Source organism: Pseudophryne corroboree, unplaced genomic scaffold (assembly GCF_028390025.1).
Source record: "Pseudophryne corroboree isolate aPseCor3 unplaced genomic scaffold, aPseCor3.hap2 scaffold_941, whole genome shotgun sequence".
NCBI lineage: Eukaryota > Metazoa > Chordata > Amphibia > Anura > Myobatrachidae > Pseudophryne > Pseudophryne corroboree.
The window spans coordinates 29,833-48,069 of NW_026970521.1; the positions used below are offsets into that span (position 1 = coordinate 29,833).

The window sequence follows — 18,237 nt, forward strand, 5'->3', positions numbered from 1 at the left end:
CTTGAAAGATCTGGGAGCACATGGAAAACAGTACAAACCATGCAGTATCACAAGAGCCTTTATTTGATATTTCATGAAGATAGAGCAGAATTGAGGACACGTCAACTATTTCTGCCGAAGGTGGTTCATCTTTCCACATGGTGCCTTTGGCCACTGACACCTTCGTTGAGTCAAAGTCTCTGGCTGTGGTCAGAACTTTGAAAATTTATGTCACCAGAACGGTTCAGATTAGGAAAACAGAGGCTCTGTTTGTCCTGTATGCTCCCAACAGGATTGGGTGTCCTGCTTCCATGTAGACAATTATGCGCTGGATCTGTGGTAAGATTCAGCATGCTCATTCCACGGCAGGATTGCCGTTACTGAATTAGGTGAAGACCCATTCTACTAGAAAGGTGGGTTCATCCTGGGCAGCTGGTCGGGGAGTCTCGGCATTGCAACTTTGCCGAGCAGCTATTTAGTAAACACTTTTGCTAAGTTTTACAAGTTTTAGAGTAAAGGAGATTCAACTGAGGCAGCACAAGGGAACTCTCATCTGGGGACAACAACTGCAGTGAGAACACATATTTTCAGATGAACATGGGAGGGCAGAAGGCTGCCTAATACTGAAGCACCCCCAAACAACAAACCAAATGCAACAACTAGTACAAGCATTCCTGGGGGAAGGTCTGCAGAAGACGGATATGCATATAGTGATGTCATCCAAGCAGTGGGCCAAAGTTGGCTGGAACCCTCATCTGCATATGAAAAGAGAAAAGGGGTATGCAGGGCATGGCGGCCTTTTGCGGCGCTTGGATGACCCTTAGTTCGCATTAAACACCCCCACCCTCCTTCGGTGTGGGGCTCATGTTGGCCATGCCCCAGCCCCTGAAGCATTCAAGCTGATTTCTTGCAGCAGCTTGGCACTGTAACAGCTCCAGAGCTGCTCTGTAAGGCAAGTAAAAGGGTGTGGGCCCTGCAGCACTACCTGTAGTTTGCATTGTGCATTGGAAGGCACAAAGTAAGCAGACAGGAGGAGAAGTCAGGATAGTCCACAAGGGTATAGAAGGGAGGGGCTCAAGAAAAAAGAAGTGGAAACAGACAGCAAACTAGGCTGGAGAGAGACCTGAGACAAAGAGATCTGAATTATATGAGAGCCGACCAGGGGAAACACAAATTATGCAGTCAAGTTTCCCACATTTGGGGAAATCGCAGGGGCAGCACACCCAGGTGAGATACTATAATCAGGAAGGTGCTTCTCCCAGGGCAAGGCTCACCCATTGCACACTGGGTGTGCTGCTCCTACGATTTCCCCAAATGTGGGACACTTGACTGCATAATTTGTGTTTCCTCTGGTCGGCTCTCGTATAATTCAGATCTCTTTGTCTCAGGTCTCTCTCCAGCCTAGTTTGCTCTCTGTTTCCACTTCTTTTTTCTTGAGCCCCTCCCTTCTATACCCTTGTGCACTATCCTGACTTCTCCTCCCGTCTGCTTACTTTGTGCCTTCCAATGCACAATGCAAACTACAGGTAGTGCTGCAGGGCCCACACCCTTTTACTTGCCTTACAGAGCAGCTCTGGAGCTGTTACAGTGCCCAGCTGCTGCAAGAAATCAGCTTGAATGCTTCATGGGATGGGGCATGGCCAACATGAGCCCCACACCAAAGGAGGGTGGGGGTGTTTAATGCGATCTAGGGGTCATCCAAGCACCGCAAAAGGCCGCCATGCCCTGCACGCCCCTTTTCTCTTTTCATATGCAGATGAGGGTTGAAGCCAACTTTGACCCACTGCTTGGATAACATCACCATATGCAAATCCATCTGCTGCAGGCCTTCCCCCAGGAATGCTTGCACTAGTTGTTGCATTTGGTTTGTTGTTTGGGGGTGCTTCAGTATTAGGCAGCCTTCTGCCCTCCCATGTTCATCTGAAAATATGTGTTCTCCCTGCAGTTGTTGTCCCCATATGAGAGTTCCCTTGTGCTGCCTCAGTTGAATCTCCTTTACTTGACAGAGATGTGCCTGAGCAGCGGCCCTCCCCAGCCCTATCCCAAATCATACTTATTTTGCATAGGAGACACCATGGTCATGAAAATTGTTCACCCAGGGTGAGGTTCATTCATTGCATTCTGGGTATGCTGACCCCTGTGATTTACCCAAATGTGGGAAACTCGCCTGCATTATTTGTGGTAGTTGGGGACTGTGTTTGTGTTTTCCGCTGGTCAGCTCTGGTAAAAGTCAGATTTCTTTGTCTCAGATCTTCCTCTAGCCTTGTTCTTCTTTCGAGAGTTCCATTGTGCTGCCTCAGTTGGATCTCCTTCACTTGACAGGGGGGTGCCCGAGCAGCGACCCTCCCCAGCTCTAGCCCAACTCCTACTTACCTGCCAGGTGAGATACTATGATCTTGAAGGTGCTTCTCCCAGGGCAAGGCTCAACCATTGCACTCTGGGTGTGCTGCCCCTGCGATTTCCCCAAATATGGGAAACTTGACTGCATAATTTGTGTTTCCCCTGGTCGGCTCTCGTATAATTCAGATCTCTTTGTCTCAGGTCTCTCTCCAGCCTAGTTTGCTGTCTGTTTCCACTTCTCTTTTCTTGAGCCGCTCCCTTCTATGCCCTTGCGCACTATCCTGACTTCTCCCGTCTGCTTACTTTGTGCCTTCCAACGCACAATGCGAACTACAGGTAGTGCTGCAGGGCCCACACCCTTTTATTTGCCTTACAGAGCAGCTCTGGAGCTGTTACAGTGCCCAGCTGCTGCAAGAAATCAGCTTGAATGCTTCAGGGGCTGGGGCATAGCCAACATGAGCCCCACACCGAAGGAGGGTGGAGGTGTTTAATGCGAACTAGGGGTCATCCAAGCGCCGCAAAAGGCCGCCATGCCCTGCATAACCCTTTTCTCTTTTCATATGCAGATGAGGGTTCCAGCCAACTTTGGCCCACTGCTTGGATGACATCACCGTATGCAAATTCGTCTCCTGCAGACCTTCCCCCAGGAATGCTTGTACTAGTTATTGCATATGGTTTGATATTTGATGGTGCTTCAGTATTAGGCAGCCTTCCGCCCTCCCATGTTCATCTGAAAAAATGTGGTCTCCCTGCAGTTGTTGTCCCCAGACGAGAGTTCCCTTGTGCTTCCTCAGTTGAATCTCCTTAACTTGACGGGGGAGGGGCTTGCCCGAGCAGCCACCCTCCCCAGCCCTATCCCAACTCATACTTATTTTGCATATGAGATCTCTATATCATGAAGATTGTTATCACAGGGTGAAGTTCATCCATTATATTTTAAAATAGGAAGGTTCAAATTACATATTTGAATTGCATCTATGTGCTGGATTCAAATGTCCCCCCCCCTTCCTTTCTCAATTGTGCCCGTCAGCAGCTATTCTAAGGTTGCTGCCAATGGGTGTGACACATTAATTTCTTCTGTGGGGTACACTGGACTCCACAAGGATTCACATTGGGGTGTAGAGTAGGATCTTGATCTGAGGCACCAACCGGCTCAAAGCTTTTGACTGTTCCCAAGATGCTCAGCGCATTCTCCTCTATAACCCCGCTTCCATGAACAGGGAGCTCAGTTTGTAGTTGGTGCCTTCAGTAGCAGGCCACTTAACAGGGGCCTGCCTCAGGCAGCCTATTCTTAGCTATTAATTTTGACAAGAAAATAAGAACTTTTTTTATGAGAATCTACAAGGGCTGCAGCAGGCTAGGTCTAATAGACATCTTTACTGCAGCTTCATCACTCCCAGCGGCGCTGTATACTCCCGTGCCCTGGTTGCTGGGTCACTGCAGCGGAGGCTCCGGTTTCTTCCTAAGGTCAGTCACACACGCACCGCCCTTCCGGATCACGAGGCCGCTGATGAAGGGGAGCGTGGCCGTAGGGGGTGGACCGTGTGCGCACTGGCGTGGACACTGATTACTGGGCAGCCGCTCCACGAGCCACCAGGTACAGTTAAGGAGCACAGGTCTGGGGTTTTTTCTCCCATATTAAACCAATTTTGTACTGCCCGCAGCGCATTGTGATAGGTAATAGGGCCTGATTCAGGTTGGATTGCAATCACAGTAAGCGATCCAACTGCAAAAATTGCTAAGAGCATACGCATGTGCCTGCATTTTCTGCGGCACCCCGCAGAGAATGCGATCGCCTCTGCCTGTCAATCGGGGCAGGGGGGGAGAGGGGGGTCAGCAACACTCCATTTCCAAGTCAGGGATGGAGCGGTGCGGGGGCAAGGCTTCAAAATGGGGTCTGCAACGGAGGAGACACAGGGGGCGTGGTCACAGCGGCTGTATGACATCACATTCAGCCGCTGTGATCACAAAAATGGTGGCGGCTTCCTGCGCGCACATACAGTCTGCACCAGCAGGAGGCTACACCATTTTTTATGATCACGCTGAACTGCAGTGCAACTGCAATTACAGATTGGTCAAGAAGGGAGGCGTCATGCTGGGTGGCCATGTCCTGTCACTGTGCAGGAGCCAGCACCGCTCACACACTAGTCCCCGGGTGCAGCCCCCAACCCCCGGGACACCCGGAGCAACAAAATGTAGATTCAGGCCACCAGGCCACGCCCCTACCTATGAAACCATGCCTCCTTTTTACCATTGCGCTGCTTATCTGCGCGCACTGCATTACAATCTCCTTCGCCACCTCTCTGGGTGTCACCAGTGATAGTGACACCTCTGCCATGCTTGTAGCAGCTGGTCCTAAGATCTACGCCTCAAGCCCTGAGTGTTTGCCCTTGTGACTTGTTGATCATCATAGCGAAGCAGATGCTTACAGAAAACTGCAGGGGCTTAGATTGAAAATAAAAAAATATATGGGTATAAGGTAGAGAGGAGCGGGTTCGGTTCTCCGAGAACCGAATTCCCCACGAACTCCACGTGGTTTACACTGGTCCGAGGCAGGCTCAGTTGTTCCCGCCTGACTCGGAAAACCTGAACAAGGGAAAATGTCATCATCCCGCTGTCGGATTCTCGCGAGATTCGGATTTCATATAAAGAGCTGCGCGTTGCCGCCATTTTTACTCGTGCATTGAAGAGGGAGCGGAGAGGACGTGGCTATGTTCTCTCAGTGGAAATCTCAATATCAGTGCTCAGTATCAGTGGTTACTTATTGCTGCTCAGTAATACTAGTAGTGTGTCTCTCCTGCTCAGTGTCAGTTCTCAGTAGTATCCTCATCAGTGCTCAGTATCACTGCTCATTGTCTTGTGCTGCATTGTGGTGCTCAGCATACTACAGTACATTACTAATAGTCCAGTGCTGCATCTTGCTGCTCAGTGTCAGTTCTAGTATCCTCATCAGTGCTCACTATCACTGCTCATTACATTGTGGTGTTCTGTATACTACAGTAACATAGTAATATAGTAACATATAGTAATATAGTTTTTGAGGTTGAAAAGAGGCAAATTGCCCATCGTGTTCAACCTGTTTTAAGTTGTGATGATTCTACATACTTGCTGAATAATGTTTTATGACTAGTTAACTACTACAACTCATGTTACCCCCGGATTAACCATGTTGATATTTTAAGTATTATAACCTTGGATAGCTTTTTCATTCAGAAATGTATCCATTCCTTTTTTAAATCCAATTACAGAGTCCGCCATTACCACCTTCCCTGGCAGGGAATTCCACATCCTGATTGCCCTAACAGTGAAGATCATAGTATCTCACCTGGCAGGTAAGTAGGAGTTGGGCTAGAGCTGTGGAGGATTGCTGCTTGGGCACCCCCTGTCAAGTGAAGGAGATCCAACTGAGGCAGCACAAGGGAACTCTCGAAAGAAGAACAAGGCTAGAGGAAGATCTGAGACAAAGAAATCTGACTTTTACCAGAGCTGACCAGAGGAAAGCACAAACACAGTCCCCCACTACCACAAATAATGCAGTCGAGTTTCCCACATTTGGGGAAATCACAGGGGTCAGCATACCCAGAATGCAATGAATGAACCTCACCCTGGGAGAAAAATCCTCATGACCAAGGTATCTCCTATGCAAAATAAGTATGATTTGGGATAGGGCTGGGGAGGGCCGCTGCTCAGGCACATCTCTGTCAAGTAAAGGAGATTCAACTGAGGCAGCACAAGGGAACTCTCATCTGGGGACAACAACTGCAGGGAGAACACATATTTTCAGATGAACATGGGAGGGCAGAAGGCTGCCTAAAACTGAAGCACCCCCAAACAACGAACCAAATGCAACTACTAGTGCAAGCATTCCTGTGGGAAGGCCTGCAGCAGATGGATTTGCATATGGTGATGTCATCCAAGCAGTGGGTCAAAGTTGGCTTCAACCCTCGTCTGCATATGAAAAGAAAAAAGGGGTGTGCAGGGCATGGCGGCCTTTTGCGGCGCTTGGATGACCCCTAGTTCACATTAAACACCTCCACCCTCCTTCGGTGTGGGGCTCATGTTGGCTATGCCCCAGCCCCTGAAGCATTCAAGCTGATTTCTTGCAGCAGCTGGGCACTGTAACAGCTCCAGAGCTGCTCTGTAAAGCAAGTAAAAGGGTGTGGGCCCTGCAGCACTACCTGTAGTTTGCATTGTGCGTTGGAAGGCACAAAGTAAGCAGATGGGAGAAGTCAGGATAGTGCACAAGGGTATAGAAGGGAGGGGCTCAAGAAAAAAGAAGTGGAAACAGACAGCAAACTAGGCTGGAGAGAGACCTGAGACAAAGAGATCTGAATTATATGAGAGCCGACCAGGGGAAACACAAATTATGCAGTCAAGTTTCCCACATTTGGGGAAATCGCAGGGGCAGCACAGCCAGAGTGCAATGGGTGAGCCTTGCCCTGGGAGAAGCATCTTCATGATCATAGTATCTCACCTGGCAGGTAAGTAGGAGTTGGGCTAGAGCTGGGGAGGGTCGCTGCTCGGGCACCCCCCTGTCAAGTGAAGGAGATCCAACTGAGGCAGCACAAGGGAACTCTCGAAAGAAGAACAAGGCTAGAGGAAGATCTGAGACAAAGAAATCTGACTTTTACCAGAGCTGACCAGAGGAAAGCACAAACACAGTCCCCCACTACCACAAATAATGCAGTTGAGTTTCCCACATTTGGGGAAATCACAGGGGTCAGCATACCCAGAATGCAATGAATGAACCTAACCCTGGGAGAACAATCTTCATGACCATGGTATCTCCTATGCAAAATAAGTATGATTTGGGATAGGGCTGGGGAGGGCCGCTGCTCAGGCACATCTCTGTCAAGTAAAGGAGATTCAACTGAGGCAGCACAAGGGAACTCTCATCTGGGGACAACAACTGCAGGGAGAACACATATTTTCAGATGAACATGGGAGGGCAGAAGGCTGCCTAATACTGAAGCACCCCCAAACAACAAACCAAATGCAACAACTAGTGCAAGCATTCCTGGGGGAAGGCCTGCAGCAGATGGATTTGAATATGGTGATGTCATCCAAGCAGTGGGTCAAAGTTGGCTTCAACCCTCGTCTGCATATGAAAAGAATAAAGGGGTGTGCAGGGCATGGCGGCCTTTTGCGGCGCTTGGATGACCCCTAGTTCGCATTAAACACCTCCACCCTCCTTCGGTGTGGGGCTCATGTTGGCTATGCCCCAGCCCCTGAAGCATTCAAGCTGATTTCTTGCAGCAGCTGGGCACTGTAACAGCTCCAGAGCTGCTCTATAAAGCAAGTAAAAGGGTGTGGGCCCTGCAGCACTACCTGTAGTTTGTATTGTGCGTTGGAAGGCACAAAGTAAGCAGACGGGAGAAGTCAGGATAGTGCACAAGGGTATAGAAGGGAGGGGCTCAAGAAAAAAGAAGTGGAAACAGACAGCAAACTAGGCTGGAGAGAGACCTGAGACAAAGAGATCTGAATTATATGAGAGCCGACCAGGGGAAACACAAATTATGCAGTCAAGTTTCCCACATTTGGGGAAATCGCAGGGGCAGCACACCCAGAGTGCAATGGGTGAGCCTTGCCCTGGGAGAAGCATCTTCATGATCATAGTATCTCACCTGGCAGGTAAGTAGGAGTTGGGCTAGAGCTGGGGAGGGTCGCTGCTCGGGCACCCCCCTGTCAAGTGAAGGAGATCCAACTGAGGCAGCACAAGGGAACTCTCGAAAGAAGAACAAGGCTAGAGGAAGATCTGAGACAAAGAAATCTGACTTTTACCAGAGCTGACCAGAGGAAAGCACAAACACAGTCCCCCACTACCACAAATAATGCAGTTGAGTTTCCCACATTTGGGGAAATCACAGGGGTCAGCATACCCAGAATGCAATGAATTAACCTAACCCTGGGAGAACAATCTTCATGACCATGGTATCTCCTATGCAAAATAAGTATGATTTGGGATAGGGCTGGGGAGGGCCGCTGCTCAGGCACATCTCTGTCAAGTAAAGGAGATTCAACTGAGGCAGCACAAGGGAACTCTCATCTGGGGACAACAACTGCAGGGAGAACACATATTTTCAGATGAACATGGGAGGGCAGAAGGCTGCCTAATACTGAAGCACCCCCAAACAACAAACCAAATGCAACAACTAGTGCAAGCATTCCTGGGGGAAGGCCTGCCGCAGATGGATTTGCATATGGTGATGTCATCCAAGCAGTGGGTCAAAGTTGGTTCAAACACCTTTGCAAAGTTCTATAAGTTTGATACCCTGGCTGAGGAGGACCTCCTGTTTGCTCAATCGGTGCTGCAAAGTCATCCGCACTCTCCTGCCCGTTTGGGAGCTTTGGTATAATCCCCATGGTCCTTACGGAGTCCCCAGCATCCTCTAGGACGTAAGAGAAAATAAGATTTTAAACCTACCGGTAAATCTTTTTCTCGTAGTCCGTAGAGGATGCTGGGTGCCCGTCCCAAGTGCGGTCTACTTCTGCAAGACTTGTATATAGTTATTGCTTACATAAGGGTTATATGTTAGTTTTCATCGGTCTTGGACTGATGCTATGTTGTTTTCATACTGTTAACTGGGTAGTATATCACAAGTTATACGGTGTGATTGGTGTGGCTGGTATGAATCTTGACCTTGGATTAACAAAAATCCTTTCCTCGTACTGTCCGTCTCCTCTGGGCACAGTTTCTCTAACTGAGGTATGGAGGAGGGGCATAGAGGGAGGAGCCAGTGCACACCCAGATCTAAAGTCTTTCTTAAAGTGCCCATGTCTGCTGCGGAGCCCGTCTATCCCCCATGGTCCTTACGGAGTCCCCATCATCCTCTACGGACTACGAGAAAAAAAAATTACCGGTAGGTTTAAAATGTTATTTTTTTCTCTGCAACCCACTGCTAAATTGTGCTTCCTAGCTGTTTTTTATAAAATCACTTAATTAAATCTAACTCTGATTACGTCAGAGAAGGCCAGGTACCCTACACCATAAGAGGGGGTTTGAAATTTTGACTTGTCTACTTAAAGATCACCAAAATCTGATGACAAGGTCAATTACATCCCTGGGTGGGATTGAACCACCAACCTTTTGGTTAATAGCCCATGTAAGTGCAAGAAATCCTGAAGCACTCACTCATCATGGGAAAGTACCAATGTGTTTCTTACAAAAATTCTCCAGATTATTGACTTTTTAAAGTTTTTCTAGGAAACGTTCTAGATGAATGCTTATTAGCCTTTGTCAGTATTGACTTTCGCAAGGTGTCTCTGTGGCGCAATCGGTTAGCATGTTTGGCTATTAACCAAAAGGTTGGTGGTTCAATCCCACCCAGGGATGTAATTGACCTTGTAATCAGATTTTGGTGATCTTTAAGTAGACAAGTCAAAATTTCAAAAACCCCCCTTATGGTGTAGGGTACCTGGCCTTCTCTGATGTAATCAGAGTTAGATTTGATTAAGTGATTTTATAAAAAAACAGCTAGGAAGCACAATTTAGCAGTGAGTTGCAGAGAAAAAAAATTATGCTGGCAGAAAAGTCCAATTGAGTGATTAAACAGCTCTTCATTTTCTGATTTTATGTTTATGCTAACAAATTTGCTCTCTGAAAAGTGTCCACAAAGCCAAGTCTCTGATTAACACCTTTGTAGGAATGGTTTTTCACCTATTACTGAATTAAACTTGCTTCATTGGAAAGGCATCAAAGATGCATCCTCATTTCAATGTCTACTGAAATAATACAGGTTGACACCAGGAAACGTCACTGCATCCTTGCTGCTTCCTCATGGGGAAGTCTGTTTAATGTGAAAACAAGGTGATATCTAATCAGCACACAGGTAAGGAATTAAGAAAATCTTTCTTTATGGGTGAAGATGTTTCTCACAAATTGTTGTCCCAATGCATCATTGAAATTCAAGATGGAAGATGATTTTCATATATCACTTGTACATTTTGCATTGCTCTTCTGGTGACAATGTAGTTTGTTTTTGTCAATTACCATTTCAGTAATAGGGTAAAGAAAATTAAGTGGATTTTTTAAAGAAAACAATGCTGTCAATATACTATTAAAACAAATTAAAATGATAAAAGTTATTGTACTTTAAGTAAAAATAAAAGTGCCAAAATATCAATCCCAGTTTTTGATTACTTTAATTATAAAAAAAAAAATGCACATAGCAGAGGATAGTTTCGATCAATCGACCTCTGGGTTATGGGCCCAGCATGCTTCCATTGCACTACTCTGCTGCTCATGGAAGTGTCAGAGATCCTGAAGACTAAATTGATTAAAGGCCTTAAAGTACTGGACTATAAGGAAAGACTTACTAGGCTGAATATTTATACACTAGAAAAGAGGTGCCTAAGAGGAGATATTATTAATATCTTCAAATATGTAAAGATACATAACAAAGAGTTATCAGAGGAATTATTTATTAAAAGAACACGTGGTCACTCGCTGCGACTGGAGGAAAGTTCAGAACGCAATGGAGGAAAGGTTTCTTCACTGTTAGGGCAATCAGGATGTGGAATTCCCTGCCAGGGAAGGTGGTAATGGCGGACTCTGTAATTGGATTTAAAAAAGGAATGGATACATTTCTGAATGAAAAAGCTATCCAAGGTTATAATACTTAAAATATCAACATGGTTAATCCGGGGGTAACATGAGTTATAGTAGCTAACTAGTCATAAAACATTATTCAGCAAGTATGTAGAATCATCACAACTTAAAACAGGTTGAACACGATGGGCAATTTGCCTCTATTCAACCTCAAAAACTATGTTACTATATTACTATGTTATTGTAGTATACAGAACACCACAATGCAATGAGCAGTGATAGTGAGCACTGATGAGGATACTAGAACTGACACTGAGCAGCAAGATGCAGCACTGGACTATTAGTAATGTACTGTATTATGCTGAGCAACACAATGCAGCACAAGACAATGAACAGTGATACTGAGCACTGATGAGGATACTACTGAGAACTGACACTGAGCAGGAGAGACACACTACTAGTATTACTGAGCAGCAATAAGTAACCACTGATACTGAGCACTGATATTGAGATTTCCACTGAGAGAACATAGCCACGTCCTCTCCGCTCTCTCTTCAATGCACGAGTAAAAATGGCAGCAACGCGCAGCTCTTTATATGGAATCCGAATCTCGCGAGAATCCGACAGCGGGATGATGACATTTTCCCTTGTTCAGGTTTTCCGAGTCAGGCGGGAACAACCGAGCCTGCCTCGGACCAGTGTAAACCACGTGGAGTTCGTGGGGAATTCGGTTCTCGGAGAACCGAACCCGCTCCTCTCTACCTTATACCCTATCAATTTTTTTATTTTCAATCTAAGCCCCTGCAGTTTTCTGTAAGCATCTGCTTCGCTATGATGATCAACAAGTCACAAGGGCAAACACTCAGGGTTTGAGGCGTAGATCTTAGGACCAGCTGCTACAAGCATGGCAGAGGTGTCACTATCACTGGTGACACCCAGAGAGGTGGCGAGGGAGATTGTAATGCAGTGCGCGCAGATAAGCAGTGCAATGGTAAAAAGGAGGCATGGTTTCATAGGTAGGGGCGTGGCCTGGTGGCCTGAATCTACATTTTGTTGCTCCGGGTGTCCCGGGGGTTGGGGGCTGCACCCGGGGACTAGTGTGTGAGCGGTGCTGGCTCCTGCAAAGTGACAGGGCATGGCCACCCAGCATGACGCCTCCCTTCTTGACCATGCTGTAATTGCAGTCGCACTGCAGTTCAGCGTGATCATAAAAAATGGTGTAGGCTCCTGCTGGTGCAGACTGTATGTGCGCGCAGGAAGCCGCCACCATTTTTGTGATCACAGCGGCTGAATGTGATGTCATACAGTCGCTGTGACCACGCCCCCTGTGTCTCCTCCGTTGCAGACCCCATTTTGAAGCCTTGCCCCCGCACCGCTCCATCCCTGACTTGGAAATGGAGTGTTGCTGACCCACCTCTCCCCCCCTTCCCCGCCCCGATTGACAGGCAGAGGCGATCACATTCTCTGCGGGGTGCCGCAGAAAATGCAGGCACATGCGTATGCTCTTAGCAATTTTTGCAGTTGGATCGCTTATTGTGATTGCAATCCAACCTGAATCAGGCCCTATTACCTATCACAATGCGCTGCGGGCAGTACAAAATTGGGTTAATATAGGAGAAAAACCCCCAGACCTGTGCTCCTTAACTGTACCTGGTGGCTAGTGGAGCGGCTGCCCAGTAATCAGTGTCCACCGCAGTGCGCACACGGCCCACCCCCTACGGCCTCGCTCCCCTTCAGCAGCGGCCTCGTGATCCGGAAGGGTGGTGTGTGTGTGACTGACCTTAGGATGAAACCGGAGCCTCCGCTGCAGTGACCCAGCAACCAGGGCATGGGAGTATACAGCGCCGCTGGGAGTGATGAAGCTGCAGTAAAGATGTCTATTAGACCTAGCCTGCTGCAGCCCTTGTAGATTCTCATAAAACAAGTTCTTCTTTTCTTGTCAAAATTAATAGCTAAGAATAGGCTGCCTGAGGCAGGCCCCTGTTAATTGGCCTGCTACTGAAGGCACCAACTACAAACTGAGCTCCCTGTTCATGGAAGCGGGGTTATAGAGGAGAATGCACTGAGCTTCTTGGGAACAGTCAAAAGCTTTGAGCCGGTTGGTGCCTCAGATCAAGATCCTACTCTACACCCCAATGTGAATCCTTGTGGAGTCCAGTGTACCCCACAGAAGAAATTAATGTGTCACACCCATTGGCAGCAACCTTAGAATAGCTGCTGACGGGCACAATTGAGAAAGGAAGGGGGGGGGACATTTGAATCCAGCACATAGATGCAATTCAAATATGTAATTCGTACCTTCCTATTTTAAAATATAATGGATGAACCTCACCCTGTGAGAACAATCTTCATGATCAAGAGATCTCATATGCAAAATAAATATGAGTTGGGATAGGGCTGGGGAGGGCTGCTCGGGCAGCACCTCCCCCGTCAAGTTAAGGAGATTCAACTGAGGAAGCACAAGGGAACTCTCGTCTGGGGACAACAACTGCAGGGAGACCACATCTTTTCAGATGAACATGGGAGGGCGGAAGGCTGCCTAATACTGAAGCACCATATGCAACAACTAGTACAAGCATTCCTGGGGGAAGGTCTGCAGCAGACGGATTTGCATACGGTGATGTTATCCAAGCAGTGGGCCAAAGTTGACTGGAACCCTCATCTGCATATGAAAAGAGAAAAGGGGCATGCAGGGCATGGCGGCCTTTTGCAGTGCTTGGATGACCCCTAGTTCACATTAAACACCCCCACCCTCCTTTGGTGTGGGGCTCATGTTGGCCATGCCCCATCCCCTGAAGCATTCAAGCTGATTTCTTGCAGCAGCTGGGCACTGTAACAGCTCCAGAGCTGTTCTGTAAGGCAAGTAAAAGGGTGTGGGCCCTGCAGCACCACCTGTAGTTCGCATTGTGCGTTGGAAGGCACAAAGTAAGCAGACGGGAGGAGAAGTCAGGATAGTGCGCAAGGGCATTATTTTCTCTTAGTCCGTAGAGGATGCTGGGGTCACATTAAGAACCATGGGGTATAGACGGGATCCGCAAGAGACATGGGCACTTTAAGACTTTCAAAGGGTGTGAACTGGCTCCTCCCTCTATGCCCCTCCTCCAGACTCCAGTTATAGGAACTGTGCCCAGGGAGACGGACATTTCGAGGAAAGGATTTATTGTTAAACTAAGGTGAGCATCTTACCAGCTCACACCTTAAACATGCCGCAGAACGTGGCATTCAACAGAACACAAGCCAACGGCATGAACAATTGCAGCAAAAAGCTGACCAGAACCATAACACAACATGTGTATAACCACAAGTAATAACTGCAGACACAGTATGGACTGGGACGGGTGCCCAGCATCCTCTACAGACTAAGAGAAAAGGATTTACCGGTAGGTATTAAAATCCTATTTTCTCATATGACCTAGAGGATGCTGGGGTCACATTAAGAACCATGGGGTTATACCAAAGCTCTTGAACGGGTGGGAGAGTGCGTACGACTCTGCAGCACCGAATGACCCAACTTAAGGTTATCATCAGCCAAGGTATCAAACTTGTAAAACTTAGCAAAAGTGTTTACTAAATAGCTGCTCGGCAAAGTTGCAATGCCGAGACTCCCCGACCAGCTGCCAAGGATGAACCCACCTTTCTAGTAGAATGGGTCTTCACCTACTTCAGTAACGGCAATCCTGCCGTGGAACGAGCATGCTGAATCTTACCACAGATCCAGCGCATAATGGTCTGCATGGAAGCAGGACACCAAATCCTGTTGGGAGCATACAGGACAAACAGAGCCTCTGTTTTCCTAATCTGAACCGTTCTGGTGACATACATTTTCAAAGTTCTGACCACAGCCAGAGACTTTGACTCAACGAAGGTGTCAGTGGCCAAAGGCACCATGTGGAAAGATGAACCACCTTCGGCAGAAATTGTTGACGTGTCCTCAATTCTGCTCTATCTTCATGAAAGATCAAATAAAGGCTCTTGTGATACTGCATGGTTTGTACTGTTTTCCATGTGCTCCCAGACCTTTAAGCAAGTAGCATGGTCAAGAAAGTTCTGTTTGAAAAGAAACAACATTTACTGTCATTGTTATGCAAATAAACTTACATTAAAGCTAACAAGAAAGCACACTCGTTCTGTCTTTAAACTGATAAAAGAAACCCCAATAATATGGGGCATGCAAAAATTGAGATAAAACTCAGTTTTGCTCCTCTCCACGGAAATCTTTAATAAAAGGCGAAATATTTGTTAGTTCTGAAGAGAAACCAGAGCATGACCAAGATGCCACCTGTCGCCTGAGTGCCATGCCAGCAGTTCTCATTCAGCTGAAAGTGAGCACCCAATTTGAATGAAAGAAAGCAGATTTCTCACCAGGCTTCCCCTTGCTATAAACATGGTTTGTACTCTTTTCTATGTGCTCCCAGATCTTTCAAGCAATTAGTATAGTCAAGAAAGTTCTGTTTGAAAAGAAACAAACATTTACTGTCATTTCTATGCAAATGAGCTTACATTAAAGCACACTCGTTCTATCTTTAAACCGATAAAAGAAACCCCAATAAGACGGAGCATGCAAAAATTGAGATAAAACTCAGTTTTGCTCCTCTCCACGGAAATCTTTAGTAAAAGGCGAAAGATCTGTTCGTTTTGAAGAGAAACCAGAGCATGACCAAGATTCCACCTGTCGCCTGAGTGCCATGCCAGCAATCCTCATTCAGCTCAAAGTGAGCACCCAATTTGAAAGAAAGAAAGCAGATTTCTCACCAGGCTTCCCCTTGCTATAAACATGGTTTGTACTCTTTTCCATGTGCTCCCAGATCTTTCAAGCAATTAGTGTGGTCAAGAAAGTTCTGTTTGAAAAGAAACAAACATTTACTGTCATTTCTATGCAAATGAGCTTACATTAAAGCACACTCGTTCTATCTTTAAACCGATAAAATAAAATCCCAATAAGATGGGGCATGCAAAAATTGAGATAAAACTCAGTTTTGCTCCTCTCCACGGAAATCTTTAGTAAAAGGCGAAAGATTTGTTCGTTCTGAAGAGAAACCAGAACATGACCAAGATTCCACCTGTCGCCTGAGTGCCATGCCAGCAGTCCTCATTCAGCTCAAAGTGAGCACCCAATTTGAAAGAAAGAAAGCAGATTTCTCACCAGGCTTCCCCTTGCTATAAACATGGTTTGTACTCTTTTCCATGTGCTCCCAGATCTTTCAAGCATTTAGTATAGTCAAGAAAGTTCTGTTTGAAAAGAAACAAACATTTACTGTCATTTCTATGCAAATGAGCTTACATTAAAGCACACTCGTTCTATCTTTAAACCGATAAAAGAAACCCCAATAAGACGGAGCATGCAAAAATTGAGATAAAACTCAGTTTTGCTCCTCTCCACGGAAATCTTTAGTAAAAGGCGAAAGATCTGTTCGTTTTGAAGAGAAACCAGAGTATGACTAAGATTCCACCTGTCGCCTGAGTGCCATGCCAGCAGTCCTCATTCAGCGCAAAGTGAGCACCCAATTTGAAAGAAAGAAAGCAGATTTCTCACCAGGCTTCCCCTTGCTATAAGCATGGTTTGTACTCTTTTCCATGTGCTCCCAGATCTTTCAAGCAATTAGAATGGTCAAGAAAGTTCTGCTTGAAAAGAAACAGACATTTATAGTCATTGTTATGCAAATAAACTTACATTAAAGCTAACAAGAAACTGATAAAAGAAACCCCAATAATATGGGGCATGCAAAAATTGAGATAAAACTCAGTTTTGCTCCTCTCCACAGAAATCTTTAATAAAAGGCGAAAGATTTGTTCGTTCTGAAGAGAAACCAGAGCATGACCAAGATTCCACCTGTCGCCTAAATGCTGTGCCAGCAGTCCTCATTCAGATCAAAGTGAGCGCCCAACTTGAAAGTAAGCAGATTTCTCACCTGGCTTCTCCTTGCTATAAGCATGGTTTGTACTGTATTCCATGTGCTCCCAGATCTTTCAAGCAAGTAGCATGGTCAAGAAAGTTCTGTTTGAAAAGAAACAAACATTTACTGTCATTTCTATGCAAATGAGCTTACATTAAAGCACACTCATTCTATCTTTTAACCGATAAAAGAAACCCCAAAAAGATGGGGCATGCAAAAATTGAGATAAAACTCGGTTTTGCTCCTCTCCACGGAAATCTTTAATAAAAGGCGAAAGATTTGTTCGTTCTGAAGAGAAACCAGAGCATGACCAAGATTTTTATCTGAAAATATGTGTTCTCCCTGCAGTTGTTGTCCCCAGATGAGAGTTCCCTTGTGCTGCCTCAGTTGAATCTCCTTTACTTGACAGAGATGTGCCTGAGCAGCGGCCCTCCCCAGCCCTATCCCAAATCATACTTATTTTGCATAGGAGATACCATGGTCATGAAGATTGTTCTCCCAGGGTGAGGTTCATTCATTGCATTCTGGGTATGCTGACCCCTGTGATTTTCCCAAATGTGGGAAACTCGCTTTTATACCCTTGTGCACTATCCTGACTTCTCCTCCTGTCTGCTTACTTTGTGCCTTCCAATGCACAATGCAAACTACAGGTAGTGCTGCAGGGCCCACACCCTTTTACTTGCCTTACAGAGCAGCTCTGGAGCTGATACAGTGCCAAGCTGCTGCAAGAAATCAGCTTGAATGCTTCAGGGGATGGGGCATGGCCAACATGAGCCCCACACCGAAGGAGGGTGGGGGTGTTTAATGCGAACTAAGGGTCATCCAAGCGCCGCAAAAGGCCGCCATGCCCTGCATACCCCTTTTCTCTTTTCATATGCAGATGAGGGTTCCAGCCAACTTTGGCCCACTGCTTGGATGACATCACCGTATGCAAATCCGTCTTCTGCAGAACTTCCCCCAGGAATGCTTGCACTAGTTGTTGCATTTGGTTTGTTGTTTGGGGGTGCTTCAGTATTAGGCAGCCTTCTGCCCTCCCATGTTCATCTGAAAATATGTGTTCTCCCTGCAGTTGTTGTCCCCAGATGAGAGTTCCCTTGTGCTGCCTCAGTTGAATCTCCTTTACTTGACAGAGATGTGCATGAGCAGCGGCCCTCCCCAGCCCTATCCCAAATCATACTTATTTTGCATAGGAGATACCATGGTCATGAAGATTGTTCTCCCAGGGTGAGGTTCATTCATTGCATTTTGGGTATGCTGACCCCTGTGATTTACCCAAATGTGGGAAACTCGACTGCATTATTTGTGGTAGTGGGGGACTGTGTTTGTGCTTTCCTCTGGTCAGCTCTGTTAAAACTCAGATTTCTTTGTCTCAGATTTTCCTCTAGCCTTGTTCTTCTTTCGAGAGTTCCCTTGTGCTGCCTCAGGTGGATCTCCTTCACTTGACAGGGGGGTGCCCGAGCAGCGACCCTCCCCAGC

At 46.6% G+C, this 18,237-nt stretch overlaps 13 non-coding genes and 3 pseudogenes across 13 annotated transcripts; 5 read left to right on the plus strand and 11 right to left on the minus strand.

Moving 5' to 3' along the window:
- Positions 1-1,198: 1,198 nt before the first annotated feature.
- LOC135047728 (U1 spliceosomal RNA) lies at positions 1,199-1,354 on the plus strand. Its single transcript, XR_010239714.1, has one exon. It is a non-coding gene; the product is annotated as a U1 spliceosomal RNA (small nuclear RNA).
- Positions 1,355-2,028: 674 nt separating this feature from the next.
- Positions 2,029-2,192, plus strand: LOC135047669 (U1 spliceosomal RNA). Its single transcript, XR_010239664.1, has one exon. It is a non-coding gene; the product is annotated as a U1 spliceosomal RNA (small nuclear RNA).
- A 152-nt stretch (positions 2,193-2,344) lies between these two features.
- Positions 2,345-2,507, plus strand: LOC135047711 (U1 spliceosomal RNA). The gene has a single exon (XR_010239701.1). It is a non-coding gene; the product is annotated as a U1 spliceosomal RNA (small nuclear RNA).
- A 3,303-nt stretch (positions 2,508-5,810) lies between these two features.
- Positions 5,811-5,974, minus strand: LOC135047804 (U1 spliceosomal RNA). Its single transcript, XR_010239789.1, has one exon. It is a non-coding gene; the product is annotated as a U1 spliceosomal RNA (small nuclear RNA).
- A 692-nt stretch (positions 5,975-6,666) lies between these two features.
- LOC135047705 (U1 spliceosomal RNA) lies at positions 6,667-6,808 on the minus strand (annotated as a pseudogene).
- Positions 6,809-6,960: 152 nt separating this feature from the next.
- On the minus strand, positions 6,961-7,124 carry LOC135047710 (U1 spliceosomal RNA). Its single transcript, XR_010239700.1, has one exon. It is a non-coding gene; the product is annotated as a U1 spliceosomal RNA (small nuclear RNA).
- Positions 7,125-7,816: 692 nt separating this feature from the next.
- LOC135047689 (U1 spliceosomal RNA) lies at positions 7,817-7,958 on the minus strand (annotated as a pseudogene).
- A 152-nt stretch (positions 7,959-8,110) lies between these two features.
- LOC135047733 (U1 spliceosomal RNA) lies at positions 8,111-8,274 on the minus strand. The gene has a single exon (XR_010239718.1). It is a non-coding gene; the product is annotated as a U1 spliceosomal RNA (small nuclear RNA).
- Positions 8,275-15,016: 6,742 nt separating this feature from the next.
- LOC135047758 (U5 spliceosomal RNA) lies at positions 15,017-15,132 on the minus strand. The gene has a single exon (XR_010239743.1). It is a non-coding gene; the product is annotated as a U5 spliceosomal RNA (small nuclear RNA).
- Positions 15,133-15,406: 274 nt separating this feature from the next.
- On the minus strand, positions 15,407-15,522 carry LOC135047746 (U5 spliceosomal RNA). Its single transcript, XR_010239731.1, has one exon. It is a non-coding gene; the product is annotated as a U5 spliceosomal RNA (small nuclear RNA).
- A 275-nt stretch (positions 15,523-15,797) lies between these two features.
- Positions 15,798-15,913, minus strand: LOC135047737 (U5 spliceosomal RNA). Its single transcript, XR_010239722.1, has one exon. It is a non-coding gene; the product is annotated as a U5 spliceosomal RNA (small nuclear RNA).
- Positions 15,914-16,187: 274 nt separating this feature from the next.
- Positions 16,188-16,303, minus strand: LOC135047735 (U5 spliceosomal RNA). Its single transcript, XR_010239720.1, has one exon. It is a non-coding gene; the product is annotated as a U5 spliceosomal RNA (small nuclear RNA).
- A 264-nt stretch (positions 16,304-16,567) lies between these two features.
- On the minus strand, positions 16,568-16,683 carry LOC135047751 (U5 spliceosomal RNA). Its single transcript, XR_010239737.1, has one exon. It is a non-coding gene; the product is annotated as a U5 spliceosomal RNA (small nuclear RNA).
- A 270-nt stretch (positions 16,684-16,953) lies between these two features.
- Positions 16,954-17,069, minus strand: LOC135047743 (U5 spliceosomal RNA). The gene has a single exon (XR_010239728.1). It is a non-coding gene; the product is annotated as a U5 spliceosomal RNA (small nuclear RNA).
- A 144-nt stretch (positions 17,070-17,213) lies between these two features.
- Positions 17,214-17,341, plus strand: LOC135047726 (U1 spliceosomal RNA; annotated as a pseudogene).
- Positions 17,342-17,934: 593 nt separating this feature from the next.
- On the plus strand, positions 17,935-18,098 carry LOC135047781 (U1 spliceosomal RNA). The gene has a single exon (XR_010239766.1). It is a non-coding gene; the product is annotated as a U1 spliceosomal RNA (small nuclear RNA).
- Positions 18,099-18,237: the final 139 nt, after the last annotated feature.